The 21,807-nt window shown below is 39.3% G+C and overlaps 1 protein-coding gene across 3 annotated transcripts in view; it reads left to right on the top strand.

Annotated features, from left to right (window-relative positions):
* Positions 1-459: 459 nt before the first annotated feature.
* The window catches only part of CEMIP (cell migration inducing hyaluronidase 1), a 248,981-nt gene continuing 227,633 nt past the window's right edge, over positions 460-21,807 (top strand). The window contains exon 1 of one of the 3 annotated variants that reach the window (XM_078151112.1): positions 460-546. The gene's annotated coding sequence lies outside the window, so the exon portion shown is untranslated. Of the gene's footprint in view, positions 867-21,807 lie in introns of all 3 variants that reach the window. The other 2 variants (XM_020965925.2, XM_020965920.2) reach the window with 2 other exon arrangements.

Here is a 21,807-nt window from a genome sequence, read left to right as displayed (position 1 = left end):
AAGCAACTTCGAATCTTTGGACCTCGGTTTCCTACTCTGCAAAAAGAGGGAGTTGGACTAAAGTCCCTTCCAACTCTAAATCCTATCTTCTGAGAGTTGTGTTCCTGCTCAGTTCGGGGCACTTAGTGATCCTCACTCATTCCGGTGCATTTCTCCTCAGCAGCAGCTTTGCTGAGGACACCGCTCCCTACCTCAAGTCCAGGGTTCTAGAGCTATGGTAACGCTACTCTGAGTAGCTGGTGAGGGGACAATCCTTGAATGAGTTTAAGCCCTGCGCCTCCCAGAGCTGCCGCCAGAGCTCGCCCGGGTCCCAACCCTGGCCCTCCCCCTCCTCAGGGCACGAAAGATGCCAAGTGGGCGGGGACGGAGGCGGAGAAGGGATGGGAGGATGGAGGTGGAGATAGGAGGAGTCTCTGGATACCAGGCTAAGGGCAGCCCGCGGGAGGGATGGCGTCACGGGAGAAAGGGAGGAGCTAGTCCCGATGGGGCAAGCCGCACGGTATCTCCAAGAACTGGGAACAGAGGAGCGAGAGAAAGTATAAATAGGTGAGCCCCAGATGCAGAGGGACAGGCCGGTTGTGCAGGAGTGGAGAAGGGCACTTTCGCACTCAAAGCAGACCAGGCGCAGGGCACAGCAGAGAAAAAGGAGACGAAAAGATAGGACGGAGACGCAGAGAGAGGTAGTGTGTGCGCTTGCCGGTCCGATCCAGTGTGGAGCTGTGGAGCTGAAGCGCAGCGCTTAGCGACGCTGCCACCAAGCCGGCTCCCACTGCCCAGCTCCCTCGCTGCCCATTCTGGGGTAGTGAGAGCTCCCAGAGCCCCGTTTGCCTCGGAATCAAGCTTGAGGTTTGGCCACTGCCAGGGAGGTGAGACCTCGAGTCCTGGGAAATGTCCTGGAAAGCTGAGATGCTTGGGATGTGGGGGTGGTGGGCGAGGTGAAAGGGGTAAGAGGGTATTTGGTTTGACTACAAAACTTTGGTTGAGTAAGGGAGGCTTACAGTTTTCTGCAGAAATTTAGAGAGGGGAGTGGGGTTTAGGGTTACAGGTGTCTCCCTCCTCGAGGACTACTGAGGAGTCTGCACATCCTGCTGGTTTTGGTCATAGAAAGATGAGTGGACTTGTGTGTGTACATATGTGTGTGTATTATAGATAGATAACACACACATATGTATATACATATCTCTCCATGGAGAGAGAGAGAGAGAGAGAGAGAGAGAGAGAGAGAGAGAGAGAGAGAGAGAGAGAGAGAGAGTCTGTGTGTAGGTGGAAGGGAATTGCAGGGTCTGGTTTCTTTCTCCCTGTCCTTGCCTAGACTATGCTGTGTCCCATCTGTCTTTTTTTCCGTCTGCCTTTCTGTCAGCACAGTACACTGTATTCAGATGTTATCTTTTGCCTCTGTTTGGGTTGTGTGTGCTATGTGAAACTTCTATACTTGAGGCAGGTGCTGCCCGGATGCTACAAGGGGTAGGAAAGAATGAGAGGTGGACTTTGGTGGTGGGGACACATTCTTAATGGGGTTTGTATACGGGGATTCGGGAGTGTGTATATATACTGTGTATGTGTATGAGTGTGAATACGTGTGAGAAGGAGCCTGGAGAGGGTCTTCTCTGGAATGCTTACTCCCACAAACACAGAAATGGTCAGCCAAATGACCAGGAGCATCTTGCAGAGTCTATTTGGATTCCCCAAAGATAATTTTTTTTTCTGCCTTCGAAGGCAGGGTCAGTGTGTGCTCTGTAAAATTTGTCCAGATTAGCCTTTGCCTTGAGGGCAGGGGGCAGCCTTACTTCCACAGCTTCTACCTCACCTTGACCCCTCGGAGTTTTGCAGGCAGGTGGGTGCAGACAGAACATGACACATTTAGCCGTTTGGAAAGCAACAGGTGGGTGTTTCTGCTTTCCCTCTCCAGTCCCTCCTTTCTTTCTCTGTCTGGTACCCAACCCCATCCCTTGTTCATTGTCCCTTCTCTCCCCTACTCCCTTTCTCCTCTCTATTCTTGTCCAGCACTCAGGCTACTAGGCTATATTGCAGATTGATGCCTGGGCAGCACCTGACTCCCTGGCACTGGAGTTAGGACAATTTTCTCTCTATGATGATTAGCCAACAGGATGGCACTTGGCCTTGAAACTTGGTCTTCTGCTGGCTCCTTGATCATACAGCATAGAGGCAAGGACCCTCATTTGTTTATTGGCTACTGTTTGGATGTACATCCTTGCCCCTCTCCTAGGTGGTATTGTAAGATTTGCCCCAAAGGCTAGGCTGGGTAAGTTTTGAGACCAAATGGGAGTTAGGTGGTAACTTGTGGTGGGTAACTTGAACTTTTTCCTCAGGTTTGGCACAAGGGTGGATAGAGACAGAAGCAGCTTATTGTATTTTGCTTTGCTTTCTGGAAATCATCCTGCCCTTGTTTGACCATAGTTCTGATCAAGTCCTGAGTGGGTGCTGGGATAAAATAGAGATTTCTCAGAGTCCTTGAAGAGTGTTGTCTTGTAAGCAGAAGAAGGAACAGCGGTGACCTGTTGTGTTGGGATTATAGGTTGAGAAAGAAAATACAGAGCCTGGATGCACCTCAGTCTGATAGGGCTCCTGATATTTGCAGACCTTTCTTACCCCAGAGATTCCTGCTGCTCCTCGACTGTTGGGCCCGGAGTTGTTGCTCTGGCTCTAAGGCCACATTCCTTCTGTGTTCTGAATCCGCTGAGGTTTGCCGCGAGCAGGGCTTCTGGAGAAAGTTTGTGGGCGTAGACCGCAGCTCAAGCTGCACATCCTCCCACTCTCCGGAAGGTGCTGTACAGGAATCCCCCTGCCCCTTTTTGCTTCTCTCCCAGCCCTATGGGGGATCCAAGGAGCCTCAAACTGCCACACTTGAGCACTTTAGCTCAGAAAATACGCACCTGTTGGCCCTGGAAGACCAAGATTGAGACCTTTCGTGGCACATCAGGTCTGAGGCAGGGTGTGAGCTGCTGCTATATGAGACTCCACAGACCAAAGTCTGAACCTCAGGGACTTGGATCCAGCTGCAGGAACTACTGCTCAGCCTGAACCCCGTGCACTCGAGCTACAGGTGAGACTCCCCCATTTCTCTGTTCTTTTGACCCTTTCTAGGCTTCCTCATCAGAGCACATTCTAGTATTTTTGCCTTCCTTTTCATCCCCTCCCCCGTGTACACCCCCTGCACTGGGCAGATGTTTCTCTATCTCAAAGTTTCTAATTCTACATAGGTTTCATCGCTCTCCCCTTTATTTCGCATTCTGAAGAACTCTGGTCCCACAGCCCAGGGTTCCAGTAAGTCCCTAAAGGAATCATAGACCGACCCCCCGGGGAACTGAGGCTTCACTAGAGGGCGGGGTCCATTGCCTCTCCACCATGGACAGCTCCCAGCAGCTTCCCGAGCCTGTGGCCAAATTAACCCTGGGTCTCAAGGAGAGTCCTATTGCTTTCACCTCTATTTCGGTGTGTTTGAGTGTCTTGTGTGTATGTGCGTGCGTGCGTGAGCGTTATGGGGTTGAGGTGGGGAGTGTAAGTGTGACTGAGGCTGCTAAAAGCAAGAGACTCTTGGGTGCCTCCGGACAGATGCTGCATAAATTCTTAAAGAAGTTTGGAGCATTTATTTTGTGGAGGAAACTTCAGTAATATGTGATCAAATTCAAGATCTGCTTGCATCAACTTGTCTTTATGTCAGAGTCTGGAGAAAATTTCGGAAAATAGAAGAACAGTGTGCTTTCCTGATTTGTCAGTATCCTAGACGGCTCCTTGTTTTTTCTTTATTTTCCCCCCGAGGTTCTAGTACAAATTCTAGGTAGCAATCAATATCACCTCTCTGAAGAGGGAGGGAAAAGTGTCAGAAAAATGAAATAATAGATTGGCCAAGAGTGGAGAGAAAATTTAAAAATTGAAAAGGTTTCCAATATAGAAACACTGCTTTCAAAAATAGGAAAAAGGTTTAGTTTTTTCTATCTTTTAGATGTTTACACGTTTTACTTGTGCCCTTATTTAACACCAAAGTATAAAGAATTTTTAAAGACATCAATGTGCATGACCATCAATTTAAAAAGACATTATAGGAGATGGTTATAAAATGTATGTGTATACAGAAAAAGATATGATACCTATTATGGTTTAGGTCAAATAAAATGTTATTTAAAATGTAGGAGGGGAAGCACCCTATCTTATTTAATCTTTATAATTTTCCTAATGCACTGCAAGCAAAGTACACTGTAGGTGCTTGGAAAATGTTTGCTTAGTGACAAATGAATTAATTTATATATCCAAATAAAGTATTAAGGCATATCACAGATATTTTTCAGGCAACCAACCTAATGACTTGAAAATAAAAGTTCTCAAGTCATCCTTAACTTTAGTGGATATCCTCAAAACAGGATAGTGATAATCAGTCCTAATTATCCATGTACTACACAATGAGCTGAAGATTTTAATCTTCTTTGACCTGAATATGAAAGCAATCAAATTCTTTTTTAATTGTAAAGGACTCTTCTCCCTCCCCCTTCCATATATATATATAATGAGTAATGCACATACTTATATACATACATATATACATATTTGAACTATTAGTAAGTGAAATTTCATGGTATACAAATCATTTTAAGTATCTGTACTTGTGCAGAAGGAAGCACACAACTGGTTAAATAAACAAAGCAAACAAACAAAACCCCTAAAACCCCAGATTCATATTTAGATACAGTGTGGTATAGTGGACAGAGAACTAGCTTTGGGGTTAGAAAGAAATAGGCTCAAGACCTACCTCTGACACATATTAGCCATGTGGGCAAAGGCAAGTCACTTAAGCTCTCAGTGGCCCAGGCAACTATCTTAAGATGTTAAATTACAGACAAATTGTTAACTTGCATTAGGGAATGCATATTTTTTCCTACTGAGTTTCCTCCATGAATGAAGTCACAGATCTGGATCCCCAAAACAAATCCCAAACTCATGATCATTGGATGGTGTTTATTAGCTATCTACATATAGAACCACAAAACTGAGGCCTGGAAAGGGGGAGTGAGTTTTTCCAGGTCACTTGGGCCAAGTCTGGACAAGTTATTGGTAGTGTTGCTACTAGAATACACATCTCTTTGATCCTGTCCCACCCATTTTCAGTGCTCCACACTGCCTTCTAGTGGATGGAATAACATGCACATGTGTACCCATATACAACTTAAATAAGGTGTTTTTTGTTTTTTTTTATTCTTTACCCCTTGGGTTCTTATTTGAAATTAGCTGAGCATTCATTCTGAATCATAGAGAATTGTATCTCTACTAATATAATAATTGTGTTTGACTGGCAGGCCACTTTATCTTCATATTGGAAAAATTACTGATCGAATTAGCATGTAAGCAGATGTACTTCTTACCAGAAATATACATAATCAAGGATAAACGGAAGAATTTTGTCATGGACAAAACCGGCGCCAGGTTTTCCCCACATGAAACATTTGGACAACAGATTAAAGTAAGTATTTTATTATTCACATAGCTCAATGTATTCAGCAAAAAAGAACTTCAATTTTCTTTTTTCAGGAGAATTTTATGACTTTTACTGGACCTAATTCTCCCCTTGGTGGGTGGAATTTTCTTTCCCTCTTCTGCTCCTATACAGTTTCTGCCTCTTTTATGTACTTATGTTAATTTCATATCATAAATATTTGTGTATATCTTACCTCACTAAGCTGTAAGCTCTCGTGGGAAGGGATATTTTCTTCTTTATCTTTGCAGTCCTCTCCCCAGCACCCAGGACTGATTAGAGTAGCAACTTTCTAAAAGCTGATAGACAGTTGAATTCCCAGGTGTAGTGGTAGAGATAGGAGTTTCCCTCATCCGTATTCCTGGCTTTCAGTCATTAGTCCAGTCTAGTACCTGGGGCAGGGAAGAAATTAACTCCTGGAAGTTAACTCCAGTTAACTCCTAGAATGGTGCATTATTGCAGAAAGTGGCTCTCAAAATGTATGACACTTGTGCTGTCTTTAGTTTGTTTTACCTAAGATGAACACCTTATTTTCAAGCTTTTAATACAAAAATTGCTGTATCTCATTTGTGAATATATGGTATTGTGAATATAAGGTACAGTATGTGGCAAGAAGTTTGAGGAACCTACAAATTGACATCTTTCTCATAGAACATTTTTTTGAGACCAGTGTTTCTCATTTTGTTATTTCCAGCCTTTTCCTATTTTCCCCTGTTTATTTTAATAGATTCTAAGGAATTTTAACAAAGTTCATCTAGCAGGCAGGAAGTTTAAAAAAAAACCCAACATGGTTCAGGAGATTCTGAGATGTTACCCAGTAAATTTCAGCTTGTCTAGAAATGTGGTGAAAAGGAAGGATATGAACCCCTAAGTTGTTTTTACTACCTACTAATTGACTATTTCATTTCTTCATGTGTTGTGATTCATGGCCGTCTGGTAGGAGAAATATTTAAATGTAGTTAATTCTGGACTATTTGTATGAATGGAAAAAAGAATTAGCATGGCTAGTAGAAGAAGGTGTTTAGTTATGTCCACTGTTTCTTCCCTGCCACAGTCCTAGAATAAGATCAAATAGCAAGAAAGGAATTGAGCAGAGGAATCTAGGATGAGAGCAAATCCATGAGTGGAATTAGTGAATTCTGATACTTTCTTCTTCCTCTTTTGATTCTAAATAACCAACTTTATTTATTTTACTATTTTATTATCTATTTTTTTTACTATTATTTACTAAATAACCACCTTTATTTAACCAACAGGCAGCATAATCTGTTTGATTGACAAAGTATTTGTTTTTGTATAATAGGAGCAAAGAGAGGAGTTTAATTATACTCTTAATAACTGAAAAAAATACATGCAATTGTGTTAGGATCTTAAAATAAGAAACAAAAAAAAAAGACTAATCTTTTGCTCCTTTCAAGGTAAAAAGCTGTGTTAAAATGCTGACCTTGTTGCTGAATTATGATGAAAAGCTCAGTCTATCATCTGAATTATTTTTAAACACAATTCCAGATTTGTTTAAAACATCAGGATAATGGATTATATTGGATTGTCGTCTGCCTTTTTGGTGTTATCTCAGACACAGCCTTTAATGTCATTTGTGCATTGAAGTGGAAGGGCAATCCCTTCTGTTTCTTATATCTGTTTTCTTGGTAATAACATGCCATTCTTTAGAAAGAATGAATGTCTCTACTGCCGTGTATCCAATGTTACTGAAAGTAGATCTGTTTAGAAACTATTCAAGGCAGATCATTTTAAGAAGGATTGTTGGTCTTCAGCTCAATGCTCTCCTTTTACTTCTTTTTCCTCTTTCCCCTCCTCATGACCATGATCTTTTGGATTTTCCCCCTGTAGCCTGGAGCCCAGATGCAGCCGTGTGATGGTAAATATTTAACAACTGGCTCTCTAATAGGACACACTTTTAAGTTTAATCTTATTATTATTAACATTTTCTTGGGGCAGCTAGGTAGCACAGTGGATAGAGTGCTGGGCCTAGAGTCAGGAAGACCTAAGTTCAAATCTAGCCTCAGACATTTACTAGCTGTGTGACCCTGGGCAAGTCATGTCAGCCTGTTTGCCTCAGTTTCCTCATCTGTAAAATAAACTGGAGAAGGAAATGGCAAACCACTCTAGTATCATTGCCAAGAAAACCCCAAATGGGGTCATGAAGAATCAGACATGACTGAAATGATTGAACAATACCATCATTAGAGATAATCAACAAAACAGTAAATCAAATCCTGATTTGGAGCATTTGCTAATTTCTGAGATATAAATGTTCACAGTGAAAATTTGACAAATGGCTCTCTGAGTCTATACTGCCTACCTCCAAGATATCCTACCTCAGTGGCTGTCCTTCTCCTGCCCTTATGCCTTAGGAATGGCACTAACAGAAAAAAAATTGCAATATATTATCTCCAAAGGAAGTTAATTTGGTTATACACAATAGAGATTAAGTGTATTCTAGGTTTTTAGCTGACTCCAAAATTGAAGCTATAGGGGCAAACCAGGATAGTAATCGTCACTGTCAATGTCAAATAGTTTTTAGAGTTTGATTGAACATTAATCCACATAATAATTTGCATAGTAATAAGACTAACTTCCTCTGCAAGAAGATGTGCTGAGTTGATCCTATGGCATTTGAACCTGTGATATTATGGGGCTTTAGGATACTTCCTAATTATTCAATCGAGTAGCCTTTTCTCAGCACTCTTCCTCTTTTTTTTGCAGCATCTGACATGTTCGATACCACCTCCTGACTAAAATTTTCTCCTCCTTTATCTGTGTTTTATTATATGAGTCTGGTTCTTCTCTTACCTGTCTGACTACTGCTCTATCTCTTTTACTGGTGCCTTTTAAAAATTCTCTTTTAAAAATGTAGGCTCTCCCTCAAAGTTCTTTACTTGACTAGCTTTTCTCTCTATTCTTGGGAAGTCATCCAACTTCACAGCTATGTATATGACTTTAAAATCTTGATTTTTAGCTGGAAGCTTCTGATCCTAATCTGGATGTTCCCTTGACACCTCAAGCTCAGAGAGTCTGAAACTAATGTCAGAATCTTAGAACTCATTATGCTTCCCCATTCCAACCTAATCTTCAACCTCAGAATCATTCTTCTCTTTCATCTTCCACATCTTGTCAATTTCCAGTACTGTGAATTCTACCTTTTCAGTTTCTCCTTACATCCACATCCACCTTTACCCCTACTTTGTATTCTTATTACCTATTTAGGCGAGTTCATTGCCCTTTGCTTAGACCCTGAGGAGGCAAACTATGGCCAGTGGGCTAAATCCTGCCCACTGCCTGTTTTTGTATGTCCTAGAGCTAAGAGTAGTTTTTACTTTTTAAAAATACAATAAAAATTTATTTAAAAATATAAAAACATTCTTAGATTCTAGCAGTACAAAAACAGACTGCTGGTGAGATTTGGCCGACCACTGGTGTAGACTATTGAAACAACATTCATACTAATTCCTCTCCCTCCAGTCTCCATTCCTCTCTCTAATTCCTCATATATGTTGCTGTCAGATTAAGCTTCCTAATGCATTGCATCATTTCACACCCACACTCAAATGCCTTTATAGTCTACACATCTCAACTACCTATTGGAGTCAAACTGAATGTCCTGTAGCTATCTCAAACTCAACATGTCTAAAGCAGAACTTAATATCTTTTTCCCCAAACCCGCCCCTTTTTCAAGCTTTCTTATTTCTTTTGAGGCCACTATCATCCTTCCAGTCATCCAAGTTTGCAACCGTAACAGCATCTTTGTCTACTCCCTTTCCCTCTTCTCACATTTCCTATCAGTTGCCAAATCTTGACAATTCTTCCTTCACAATATCTCAGGTTTGATCCCTTTTTCTACTCACATAGCCACCATTCCAATTTGGGCTTTTATCACCTCTTGCCTAAACTATTCTAATAGCCTTCTATTTGGTCTTCCTGACTTTAGATTCTCATCTCTCCAATTTTTCTCCACACCTTTGCCAAGGTGATTTTCCTGAAGTGCAAATCTGACTCTACTTTTCCTCTATTTAATAAACTTCAAAGGCTCCCTGTTACTTACTATGTCCCAGTCACCATCTTAAGTGCTGGTCAGCCTTAGGTGCTCCCTGAGAGTATCTCAGTTGCTCTCATCGCCTTGGTCACTTTTCCCACTACATACCATTTTCTGAAATTTATTTCCCTAGGCAAACTAAAGGGAGCTGGGCATCATATAAAACCATCTGTAAGCATTGCCCTCCTCCACAAGCACAGAGAATCAACAACTGACTTAGAGATAATACAGCCAACAGCATCTAAAACCTGTCATGTCATTTAAAAGAGATTGGTAGCAGGTGTCTCCTTAGGAGCTCTTAGTTTTTCAGAGGGCAGTCCACTGGCCCACAAAAGGGCATTAAGTTTTCAAATACATATTCGTGTCTTGCTTAGTTCTCTCCCCTCTTCCCTATCCCTAGCTCTAGGGTGGAGAAGAGCCACCTTGGCTCTCTTTCCACATTCTATCCTCAAGTTCTGTTTGAAGCAAAGAAAGAATTGGTTTTCTTGAGATGGTCATAGCATTTCCTTGGGTGAGTCTTTGAGCAAGATGTGGTGGAAGTTGTGGGAAATGCTGTTTCAGTTTTACAGACATTGGTGCTTTCTGTGGGTTTACATGTCTCTAATCTCCAGTTTGTTAATTGGGCAGTCTGGGTCTTTCCACTAGGAAATTTCTGATATCTTTTCTGAAAAACTGTGAAACTAGTTTTCTTTTTATGTCCTATAGGAGTTATCTCCTTTTACAATTCAACAACAAAATAGCAACCAAAAAATGTTAAACGTCTCTTATGATCAGAACACTGTGCTAATGTGTTGGAGGTGGGGTGGGGTGGGAATAAATAGTACTGGTTTATGTTGATGTAGTACTCAAAGTTTGAAAAATGCAGAATTATCATATTCAGTCCTCTTAAAAAGCCTGGATGGGTAGGGATTCAGTAAGTGGAGAAAGAGAATGGTAGAATTCCAAATGTAGAGGACAGCATGAACATTCATGGGGGCAGGAAAGCATGAGTTGTTTCCTCATTTGTCAAAATGGGTGATTGTATTACATGGTTTCTAGTTTCCCTTCCCACTAAATAAATCCATGTGTATAGGGCTAGAAGAGAGTAAGCAGTTCAAGCTAAGACGGAAAAGAAAAGTTATAGAGAGCCTTGTGGAAATTGAACATTGTTTATTAGGCAATGGGGAGTTTGGGGTAGAGAAGGGACATGGCCAGACTTATGCATATGGAATATTATTCTGGCAGCAATGTCAAGGATGGACTTAAAGAGGAAGAGAAATGAGGGCAAGAATATTGGCCAGAGAATAAAGTGCTTTTTAAATTACTAAGCACTTACTGTATACAAGATACACTGCTAGATACACTGGGCAAGACACAAACTTCAGGTAAACCATCTTCTTAGCATAGTCATTTTTTACTCCATCCTCAGCAGGTTGAGGACTAGAATCCTTTCGTTACTCCTTCCCAAAGATATCAGTTTTTCCCTAGTCCTTAGTGACCTGCCATGATTTGAAGGAAATAACAGGAAGACAGTAGCCCTTGATTTCTCTCCTTTTGCCCCAAGGGAGTTCAGCTATTAAAAACAAAAACGAGCCCCTCAAAGGTCTTTCTTCCTTTCCCTGTGGCAGTTGAATGAAGGCTGTTATTGCAACCACTTGGCCTTGTTGATGTTGTTAGCTTCTTACCACTGAACTTTGGGGTGACAAGAGGACAGGAGACTGTCACTAGGACAACTGTTGAGATAGGGTCTAGAGGATGACAAAACCCACCACTAACATAAAGTCAAATTGACAAGAAAAAGTCCTGTAGAGGAATAGGATGGATAAATAAAACTCTTAGGAAAATAAATGTATTTGTATTTAGATAAGATATTCTTATGTATTAGATAACATTCACAAAGCCATAAAAAGTCTCTCTCTCTAACCAAAAGCTAGGATTATACCCACTGAGGAAACACTAGAGATTTTTCATACACACACACAAACACACACATACATATATACATACTTACACACATACATACATACATACATACATACATACATATATGTAAAGTAAGGATACTTTTCTTTCTCTAATATTATTTGATATAATACTAGAAGTGCTAGCATTAGCAATAAGGCAAGAGAAACAATGTAAAGGCATAAAAATGGCAATGAGGAGATGAAACAATCCCCACTTGCTGATGACATGGCCTATTCAGAAAATCCTAGAGAATTCCCAAAGAAACTAATTAAAATGCTAAATGGCCTCAGCAAAGCAGCAGGTTATAAAATAACTCACAAAAATCAACAGCATTTCTATATAGCAATTTCAAAACCCAGAAGGGAATAATAGAAAGTTGAGGTCCCATTTAAAATAACTAAAAATTGTATAAAATATGTGGGAGTCAGTCCACCAAAACACTGTATAAATATGATTATGAAATGGTTTTTAAGAAATAAAGCAAAATTTAAATATTTGGAGGACATTGGTAGCTGTAAGAGGCATAAAACAAAAGATATAAATAAAATTTATATAAAGATAATTTTTGGTGATTTATACATGTCACTATCATGAAAGCTTATTTCATTTAAAAAATCTTAATTTTATTGCTGTATTTTATTTTTATATCACTCTTATTTACAAATATATTACTCCAAAGTCATCTTTTTTAACAAAGATTTTTTAAGAGAAAAAGAAAAAAAAGGTCAGCAAAACCATACAACAACTATTGAAAACAAAAACTAGCCCCTCAAAGGTCTTTCTGCCTTTCCCTTTGGCAGTTGAATGAAGGCTGTTATTGCAACTACTTGGCCTTGTTGATGTTGTTAGCTGCTTACCACTGAACTTTGGGGTGACAAGATGACAGGAGACTGTCACTAAGACAACTCTTGAGATGGGGTCTAGGGGTTGACAAAATCAGGTGTGATAGCATATGTCATATCCTATATTCATTGTCCTCCATCTCTTTAAAGTGGGGAAAGAGATGCATTTTCTTAATTCTTCTCCAAGGACCACCTTGGTCATTTTAATTATGTATTAGTATCGGTTATTGAGTCTGTTTATAATGTGGTTATTGTGAATTTTATTTTCCTGATTATACTTATTCAAGTCGACATGTTTTTCTCTATCTCTCTAAATTCTCCATATTCATCATTCTTTATAATGAGAGGCCATTACATTTATCTATCACAATTTGTTTAACCATTTCTCATTCAATGAGCATTGTACTCCTGTCTAGTTTTTGGTTGTTTTTTTTTTTTGCTACCACAAAAAAATGATGCTATAACTCTTTTGATGTACATGGGACTTTTGTAAGCCTAATTTCTGTTTTTTTTTAAATAAATTTTGTCGCTATCTTTTGTTATATCATCTACATTTCTCGAGATGTCTCTCCCCTTACTTCTCTCCATCCCAGAGAGAAATCCCTTATAACAAAGAATTGAGAGGGAATGGGAGGGAGGGAGGGAGGGAAAGAGAGAGAGAGAGAGAGAGAGAGAGAGAGAGAGAGAGAGAGAGAGAGAGAGAGAGAGAGAGAGAGAGAGAGAGAGAGAGAGAGAGAGAGAGAGAAAGAAAGAAAACTTTCAGCAAAACTAACCAACACATTTTTTAAAAGGCCTAACAATATAAGCAGTGTTCCACACTCATAATTCTCCACCTTGGCAAAGAAGTGGGGTTGAAGATTGCAATTTCACAACATTATTTGGATTTCGTTATTATTATTCTTTCCATTATACTGTTGTAACAATTACAGTATTTATTTTTCTGGTTACTTACTTACTTCACTTCATGTTAGTTCATATGTCTTTCCATGCTTCTCTGTGTTCTTTATAATCATTGTTTCTCTCAGCGCAGTAAAACCACCATTTGTTTAGCCATTCTCCAATTAGAAGGCATCTTCTTTGTTTATGGTTCTTTGCCACTATGCAAAGTGCTGCTAATGGTACATCTAGAACCCTTCTTTTTGTCATTAATCTTCTTGGGTTATGTATCTAGTAGTAGAATTTTTGGGTCAAGGGTTATAGACATTTTTATCACTTTCTTTACATAATTTCAAATTGTATTACAACAGAACCACAGCCCCACTAATAATTCATTAGTGTGCCCATCTTTACACAACCCTCTAAACATTAGTTATGGACATTTTTTTAATGTTAGCCATTTTTCTTGGTGTGAGGTGAAACTTAACAGTTATAATGTGCATTTCTTTTGTTATTATTGACTTAGAACATTTTTTTCACATAGTTGATGATAGTTCTGCAGTTCTTCTTTAGAGATCTTTTTAACATCCTTTAACCAATTTTCTGTTGGGGATGAAAGCCTAGTTCTTAGCCTATATCTAAACAGGCAGGAGCTAATTCAGTCATTTGATTATCAGCCATTGACTTGAACTAAAAGTAAATAAGGCTGATTTTGTGCCATTTTTGTAGACCCCAGCCTTAGTCACATTGAATGATACCCTCCACCTGCTGGAAGGGACTGATGTGATATTTTAGCTTAGTCTTCCTCCTGCCACTTAAACCATCTATGTGATAGACAATCATCTCTTCTATTATTAAACATTTCCAGAGATGGGGAGTTCATGACCTTCCTCAGTAGCCTAGTCCTGTTTAATCATCCTTTATATCAAGGAGTCCTCCTTTTTATTTAATAACCTGAAGCTCTGTTAGGGCAATTTAAGACTATTTCTGTCTTAAGTGGAGATACACAACACCTGGTCTGCACCCCCTAATAAACTTGTGGTGACCCTGCAAATATTGGAAGATAATTGTTGCCAGCCCCCTACTTTCTTTTAAGCAGACTAAATGGCCCCAAAGCCTTTACATTTCCAATATTCCCTGTTAAAATAAATATTCTGAGTGCTCAGACCAAGTTTCATGTAAGTGCAAAATCATGGAGCAGACAGTAGTTTATCTTAGCCTGACAAAGATAGTTCAATGCAATTTAGTCACTATTAAAATGATTCAGGGGGATTTCATTTAACTTTAATTTCAGGAAGAGACAATATGGATTTACCTTTTTGTTTTGTTTTGTTTTGCTTGTTTGTTTTTAGGCAATTAGGGTTAAGTGACTTGCCCAGGGTCACAAAGCTAGTAAGTGTCAGGTGTTTGGTCTGAGGCCAAATTTGAACTCAAGTCCTCGTGACTTCAGGGCCCATGTTCTATCCACTGCGCCACCTAGCTGCCCCTGGATTTACCTTTTTAGAAATTTTGTTTGGTTGTAAAGATCCATAACTTTTTTTTTAACCTGGAAAACAAAGTCAATTATTCTCCTTTAAGCTACTCCCCCAAATATTCCTCTGCCTGAGGAGATCAGGTTAACACAAATGAATATAGCCCATACTTGCATATGTTGGGGATGGAGAGGGTAATATAGCTCTCTTTCCTTATTCTCCCTGCCTCCCTAGTCCTTTTAGGAATAACAGTATAGCATGTAGAATCACTTCTCTCAGTGTATGTAACTCATCTGGTGTAGGATGAGAGCACAACCACTCCTCAGTGTACTCCCCAGGACCAGCATTGTCCTCTAGGGCAAGACCTTAACTTCTTGGACCCTCAGTGTCTTCATTATCAGTGTGGCAGAATATGGAGTAATGACTGGAATGTTGGATTTGGAATAGAACCCATCTTACAGGGTTGTCTCAATTAGTAAATGTGAAAAATGTAGGAGAGACAGGATGATGTGGTGGTTAGGGAAATAGTCTTGGAATGAGGAAGACCTGACTGGGACCTCAGGTCCCAGTGCTTAGTAACTCTGATGCTGGGCAAATAAATCACTTCACCTCTTGGCCTCAATTTCCTTATCTGTAAAATGGAGATAATAGCACCTTCCTTGCTGGATCATCTCAAGGAACAAATGTGATAATATATGAAAAGCAGCATGGTGTAATGGATAGGAATTGAAACTGGAGTTAGGAAGACCTGGTTTAAAATTTGCTTGAAGTACTTACTGGCCGAGTGAGCCTGGGGAAGTCACTTCACCTTTGCCTCATTTTCCTTATCTGCAAAATGAGGGGGTTTGGCTTGATGGCCTCTAAGGTCCCTTCCAGCTCTAAATCTATGATCTTATAGTAAAGTACTGTGCAAACCTGAAAATACTCTATAAATGGGCAATTATTATTATCATTATTATCTGCAAAATGGGGAAAATAATACTTGCACTGCCAACCTCATTGTAATGTATTTGGAAAGTATTTTGAAAACTGTAAAGTCTATTGTCAATATAATTGTAATCCTAATTTTTATAATTGTTTTAAAAGAATAAGGAAAGGAGCAGAGGGAGAGTTTTCTTCTGTTCTTACCTGTTTATACAAGTGAATATCTTATTGTTGTCCCCCAGGTTCAAAATGAGGTGAATCACTTGTACACCTGTTTCTTAGCACTAAAAAGTTTCCTTGTTGCTATGACCACAAAATTAGAGCTGAAAGAGATCTTTGATGCCATCTAGTTCAGAAATATTTAACCAGGGACTATAGTCCCCGGGGCCATAGATAGACTTCAGAGAGTACATGAACTTGGATGGGAAAAAAAATTACATCTTTATTTTAATATAATTGGTTTTCTTGTAATCCCATATGTTTTATTTTTTGAATTTGAAAACATTTTTGTGAGGAGTTCGAAGGCTTCACCTGAAAGCCAAAGGCGTCTTTGACACAGAAATGGTTAAGAGTTTCTGGAGTGGATTCTAGTCCAGCTCCTTCCATTTACAGAGGAGGAAACTGAGGCCCAGAGAGGCTGAGCTCAAGGTCGTGAAAGGAATTTGAACCCAAGTCCTTTGACTCTAAGTCTAGAAATCTATCTACTATACCACCTAATCATGGTCTGTTCTATTACATTCCTCTATGGCTAAAACTTTAGATAAGTTGTATGTTCAGTCCACTCTGTAAAAATGGTGTGGCTGATAAAAATCTTGTGACTCTGTCACCCGGTGTCTGAGACCACTATTAGTCCTCTTAGCCCACTGAGATTGAACTATAGGACCTTTTTTAAAGTGTTTAGTGAAGAATGGAGAGAATCCATGAAAAAAGTCAATTATACTGGAACACACACACATACACAGTATGAACACCCAATACATATACATATATGTATATGTGTGTATACATGCACATATATACTATATGCATACATATAAAATGTACATATATATGTATTATGTGTACACACCCACATACATACACTATACACACACACACACACACACACAAAATAACTAGGGGTTGGGGTTTCTGTTCTACATCTGGTATGGCTTTTAGTAGAAAGCTGCCTTTTGTTTTTATTATAAGGTGGTTTTTTAAAAATTTTATTTATTTATTTTTGCTTTTAGGCAATTGGGGTTAAGTGACTTGCCCAGGGTCACACAGCTAGTAAGTGTCAAGTGTTTGGTCTGAGCCGGATTTGAAGTCAGGTCCTCCTGACTTCAGGGCCGGTGCTCTATCCACTGCTCCACCTAGCTGCCCCTATAAGGTGGTTTTGAAAGAGGAACGAAGCAATGTCAAAAAAAAGAAAAGGAAAGAAGGTGGAATTTTCTTCAGCTTTTTGAAGAGCTGCCTCTTGGAAGGGGGCTTAGGTGTCTTCAGTGCAGATCATGAAGGAGAGAATAAGGACCGATAGGCAGAAGCTTTAGGGAACCATGACTTTTCTCTTTTCTCATGGCAAATCAGGAAAAAGAAGGAGTTCTGTGATGGTGTTATTACCCTCCAACATAATCACATTTGTGTGCAAAGGCCTTGAAAAAGTATTTTTTCACCTAATTATCAGTTTTCCTGCCAGCTAGGACATCACCTGTTTTTATTTTCTTCTATTTGAGAATCTCTAGTTTTACCTGTTTCCTGAGGAATAGCTTTACTGGATATAAAAAAATAATAATAATACATACAGTTGTTCCCAATGCAACCATCTCAAGTCAGTCTGATCTTTGATACAGACTCTCTTCTTTTTGGAGAGACCTTATTCCCATTCTATATACCACTGTTTTAAGATGTCATTCTATACTCTTTGAACAATTTAAGGGATTTTTGAGGTTCATTTTGACCCTACTTTTGCTGGCTTAGAATCTACTCCATGGAAAATATGAGCATTGTATACAAAAAACCTTTTAAATAATTGATGGCATTCAAAAATAGAATGGACTGCCTTGAGAACTCTCCATTTCCAGAGATTCAAACAGAGGCCGAATGATTGCCTTTATGGAATATTGTAGAGGGGAATTCCTGCTCTGGGTGGAAGGTGAGACTAAATGACCTCAAAAAGTCATCTTCAACTTTAAATTTCGATGCTTAATTGTGCCATAAAGAAACAAATCCCAGTTCTATGACCTGGTCCTAGTATCACTCAGTCTAAACAAAGTTAGACCCCTAATTGTTGCAAATGATTGGAAAAATAATTACAGCAAAATCTTTGGGGATCACTCTTGGATTTGTAGCCAAAATTGTTTTAATAGGCCTAATTAACATTGAACTGGGCTCCAGTTATGACAAAGGCCCTATTGTATCTCTTTCCTCAGGCAAGGAACCATGGGAGACTTTAAGCCTCAATGATAATTCAAACAATTCCTTTATTAGAGAGTTCCAAACTTGACCAAATCAGTGGCACAAATTGCTAGAACAAAGACTTTTTCTTGTTGGACAGAAAATGAGCATTATCTTCCCAATATTTATGAAGGGCAACAAACTGAACTCAGGTAACTATTGCCTAGTAAATTGAATGTAGCCTTGTGTATATATAGCAAACACTCTTTCATCAAGTTTGAGGACAGAAGATGACCTTGTAATATCATCCAGTCTTCTTACAAGATGAGGAGAATCCATAACACAGTTTTGTTGTTCTAAGTCATATTCTTTAACATGGTACAGAACAAAAATCTTATTCATACAAAGAAAGTGGTATTCTTCTCTTTGTCTTTAATTTGTTTACATCATGGTAGAGTGGAAAGAGAGCTGAACTTGACCTTGTAGTCAAAGACCTGGACTGTAGAGAAAGGGGAAAGAGAATAAACATTTATATTATACCTATGTGCCAGGCACTGTGCTATGCACTTTATGAATGTTATTTCATTTGATAGCCTACTCTAGTTTAAGAAAAGCCATATGAGCAAAAGCAGGCAACTTCCCTTTTCTTTCTTAACTGTAAAATAGGTATAACAATACCCAAACTACGTACTTCATAGGATTGCTATGGGTAAAATATTTGTAAACCTTAAAGAGGGCAGCTAGGTGCAGACTCATCTTCATGAGTTTAAATCCATCCTCAGACAAGTAGTAAGTAGCTGTTTGACTGGGGACAAGTCACTTAACCATGTTTGCCTCAGTTTTCTCATCTATAAAATGAGCTGGAGAAGGAAATGTTAACCCATTCCAGTATCTTTCCAAGAAACCCCTCCAAAATGGAGTCATGAAGTGTCAGATATGACTGAAACAACTCAGTAACAACAAAACCTTAAATGAAGTTTATGAATGTTATAGGAATATATGAGCTATGAATATTAGCTGCTGATATTACTCAGGCATTGTCAAATGGCTCAGTATCAGACCCTATATGGTTTTGTTCATGGGAATGACATTAAAGGAGATGTATTACCCTAAAGAACATGGGGGCTTTCTATTTGACTTTCAGTGAAACCTCCTCTCTATGTTGAGTTTCTCAAGAGCAGGGACTGTCTTACTTTTCTATTTGTAACCCCCTAGTGCTTAGCACATAGGAAAAATGTAATAAACATTTTTCATTTATTTATTCATTACAAAACTATTGATTCAGTTCCATTTGTTAAATACTAACTCTATATGTATGAGGCATGGTGCTTAGTGCTGAGGGTACAGAGAATAAGAGAAAAATATATTTCAGCCTTAGATAGGTTACATCTTCTATCCCATTGTGTAAATGGTAGGCATACTTTTATATCACTAAATGCTCCCCTTTATTTGTATGTCTGGTTTAAATAAAGAGTCCTATTGGTATTCTATTTTTTGGAGGAATTCCCTTGCCAACATTTTTGACAGGTAGCAAGTCAGCCTCTGCTCCAACACTTTCACAAAGGGATACTGCACCGTGACTTGGGATGATTGAGCTCTGTCTGAGATCACTTTTGCCAATTGACCTTGATGAATGAAGCGAAGAGCCTTATAGTAACTGCTTATGTGTGGAGGTTATTTCTTGTGTCAAAATAGAGACTACATGCTAGCCTTCAGGGAAAGACTGTGAAGACAGTGAATTCTCACCAGCGTGGAATGTGTGGGGGACGGGGATGAAGCCCTGAGAATACCTTCTATTTCAGTGTTCTTTTGCTATGTGAGCTGAGGTACTTTTATGGCTGTGAGCTCATGCATCTTCTACATTGTGGGGGAGTTGGGGAAACAGGTGGCCTTGTAAAGATGGGTAACCAAGACATAGTGAGGTATAAGTCACTGGTGAGGCTGAAAGAAAAAAACCAGGTCGTCTAACTCTATCCATCTATCTATTCACTATATCATCCTTGCGATGACTATTTTACTAGGAGTCATGGGAGAATTTATAGGATTCAGGACTGGAAGGCACCTTAGATATCATCTAGACCAAAGAAAATCTCAGAACCTTAGGTCTCTGTTGAGATTTCAGATCTGTGAACTTGGATGGGGAAAAATAAATCATTAATTTCAGCCTAGTTAGTTTCCTTTGTTATCCTATATATTTTATTTTATGCATTAAAGACATTATTCAGAGAAGGAGTCCATAGGTTTCCCCAGATGGCCAATAGGAATAGGATACAAAAAAGGTGAAGAAACCCCTGATCTAGATTAATCTTCTCAATGAGATGGGAAATGATTCACCCAAGATAACACATCTAATAAATATCAGACCAAAACTTAAACACAGATTTTTCTGGCTGTAAGTCCAATGATTTTTGTGTCTTACTTAGCTGCTGATATTACTCAGGCATTGTCTGTGCTCAAGAACAGCCTTAATACTTGCTGTCAATATGTTAAATTAAACCTGTTTTCTTCCCAGATTTTCCTTTGAAACAAGGCATAGTTCTAACTCCAAAGGGAAAATTGGTTCTTTGCAACAGGTACCCTCTAGTCATCCATTTTCTTTCTTTCTTTTTCTCATGGTGTGGCAATCGGGGTTACGTGACTTGCCCAGGATCACATAGCTAATAAGTGTCAAGTATCTGAGGCCAAATTTGAATGCAGGTCCTTCTGACTCCAGGGCCAGTGCTCTATCTACTGACCCACCTAGCTGCTCCTATCCATCTATTTTCTTACTCTGCCCCAGTGTATCAAACTCAAATAGAAAGGGGCACTAAGGATCCCTATAGGCTACATGTTGACATAGTTTTAAAATAATATTATGTATGTTTTGTTGTAGTTTTATTTTACTAAATGTTTCCCAATTACATGTCAATCTAGTTTGAGTTGCCCTCAGGAGTGCTGGGAGGCCTGTGTTTGACACCTCCATTGTACTCCACGAGTTACCCAAGAAAGATGACGTGGAGAATTTCATTGAGCTCACAGTCTAACCAGAGTTATCATTCAAAGGATTCAGCTGTAGCCTATTCTTGGCATGCCTCAGCCACCATCTTTGAGGGCTATCTGCCAATACAATGCATGAGGAGAGAATTCCCCACTCTTAGGATAATAAGATTCTGAGCTACAAGGAACTTTAGAGATAATGTAATCGTATTTTGCCATTTTACAAATGGGGAAAAGTGAAGTCAAAAAGGGTTAACAGACTTGCCTAGGGCAACAGAAGCAGTAGGAAGCTGAGGGTGATTTTGGCCTCACATCCTCTACCTGTGAATCTAGTGCTTTTTATTTCTCTTTGGGGTGAGGAAATCACTTCTCTGTTTTAACAAGGACAGGTAGTGAGCTGAATTCTTCCCTGTTATAGGTAGACAGAAGGGAGGAAAGAGGAAAAGAATTAGATTAGGCTAGCCAGTTTTAAAAAATCGTACTTTTTAAACCTGATGTTGATGTTGGGGATATATGACAGGAACACATTTTAAAACTAGCTGTGTGTCAGGGTCATTGAATGTCTGATCCTAGTTTTCCAGAGCTTTGGGATGAGGAAAACCTCAAACACAGTGGCTAAGCACTTTTCCTTTCCTTTTAAACTTGTGTTTATTTTTGGAGGAATTTAATCCATATGTTTTGGGTTTATTTCCATGTAACTCATCAAAATGTTATTTTGCAATAACATCCTTTTAGGATTCCTTTTTTCTCATTTTTGTTTTTTAATTTTGAGCCTTTTCTCCACCCTGTGATATTATGAGCCATATATACCCTTACCCAGCCCCCTACCACCGTCAGCACACTCATACATACATGTACACA

This window comes from Phascolarctos cinereus, unplaced genomic scaffold (genome assembly GCF_003287225.1).
Source record: "Phascolarctos cinereus isolate Bilbo 61053 unplaced genomic scaffold, phaCin_HiC Scaffold_3;HRSCAF=262, whole genome shotgun sequence".
NCBI classification, from domain to species: Eukaryota; Metazoa; Chordata; class Mammalia; order Diprotodontia; family Phascolarctidae; genus Phascolarctos; species Phascolarctos cinereus.
This window is presented reverse-complemented; position numbering and strand designations above follow the sequence as displayed.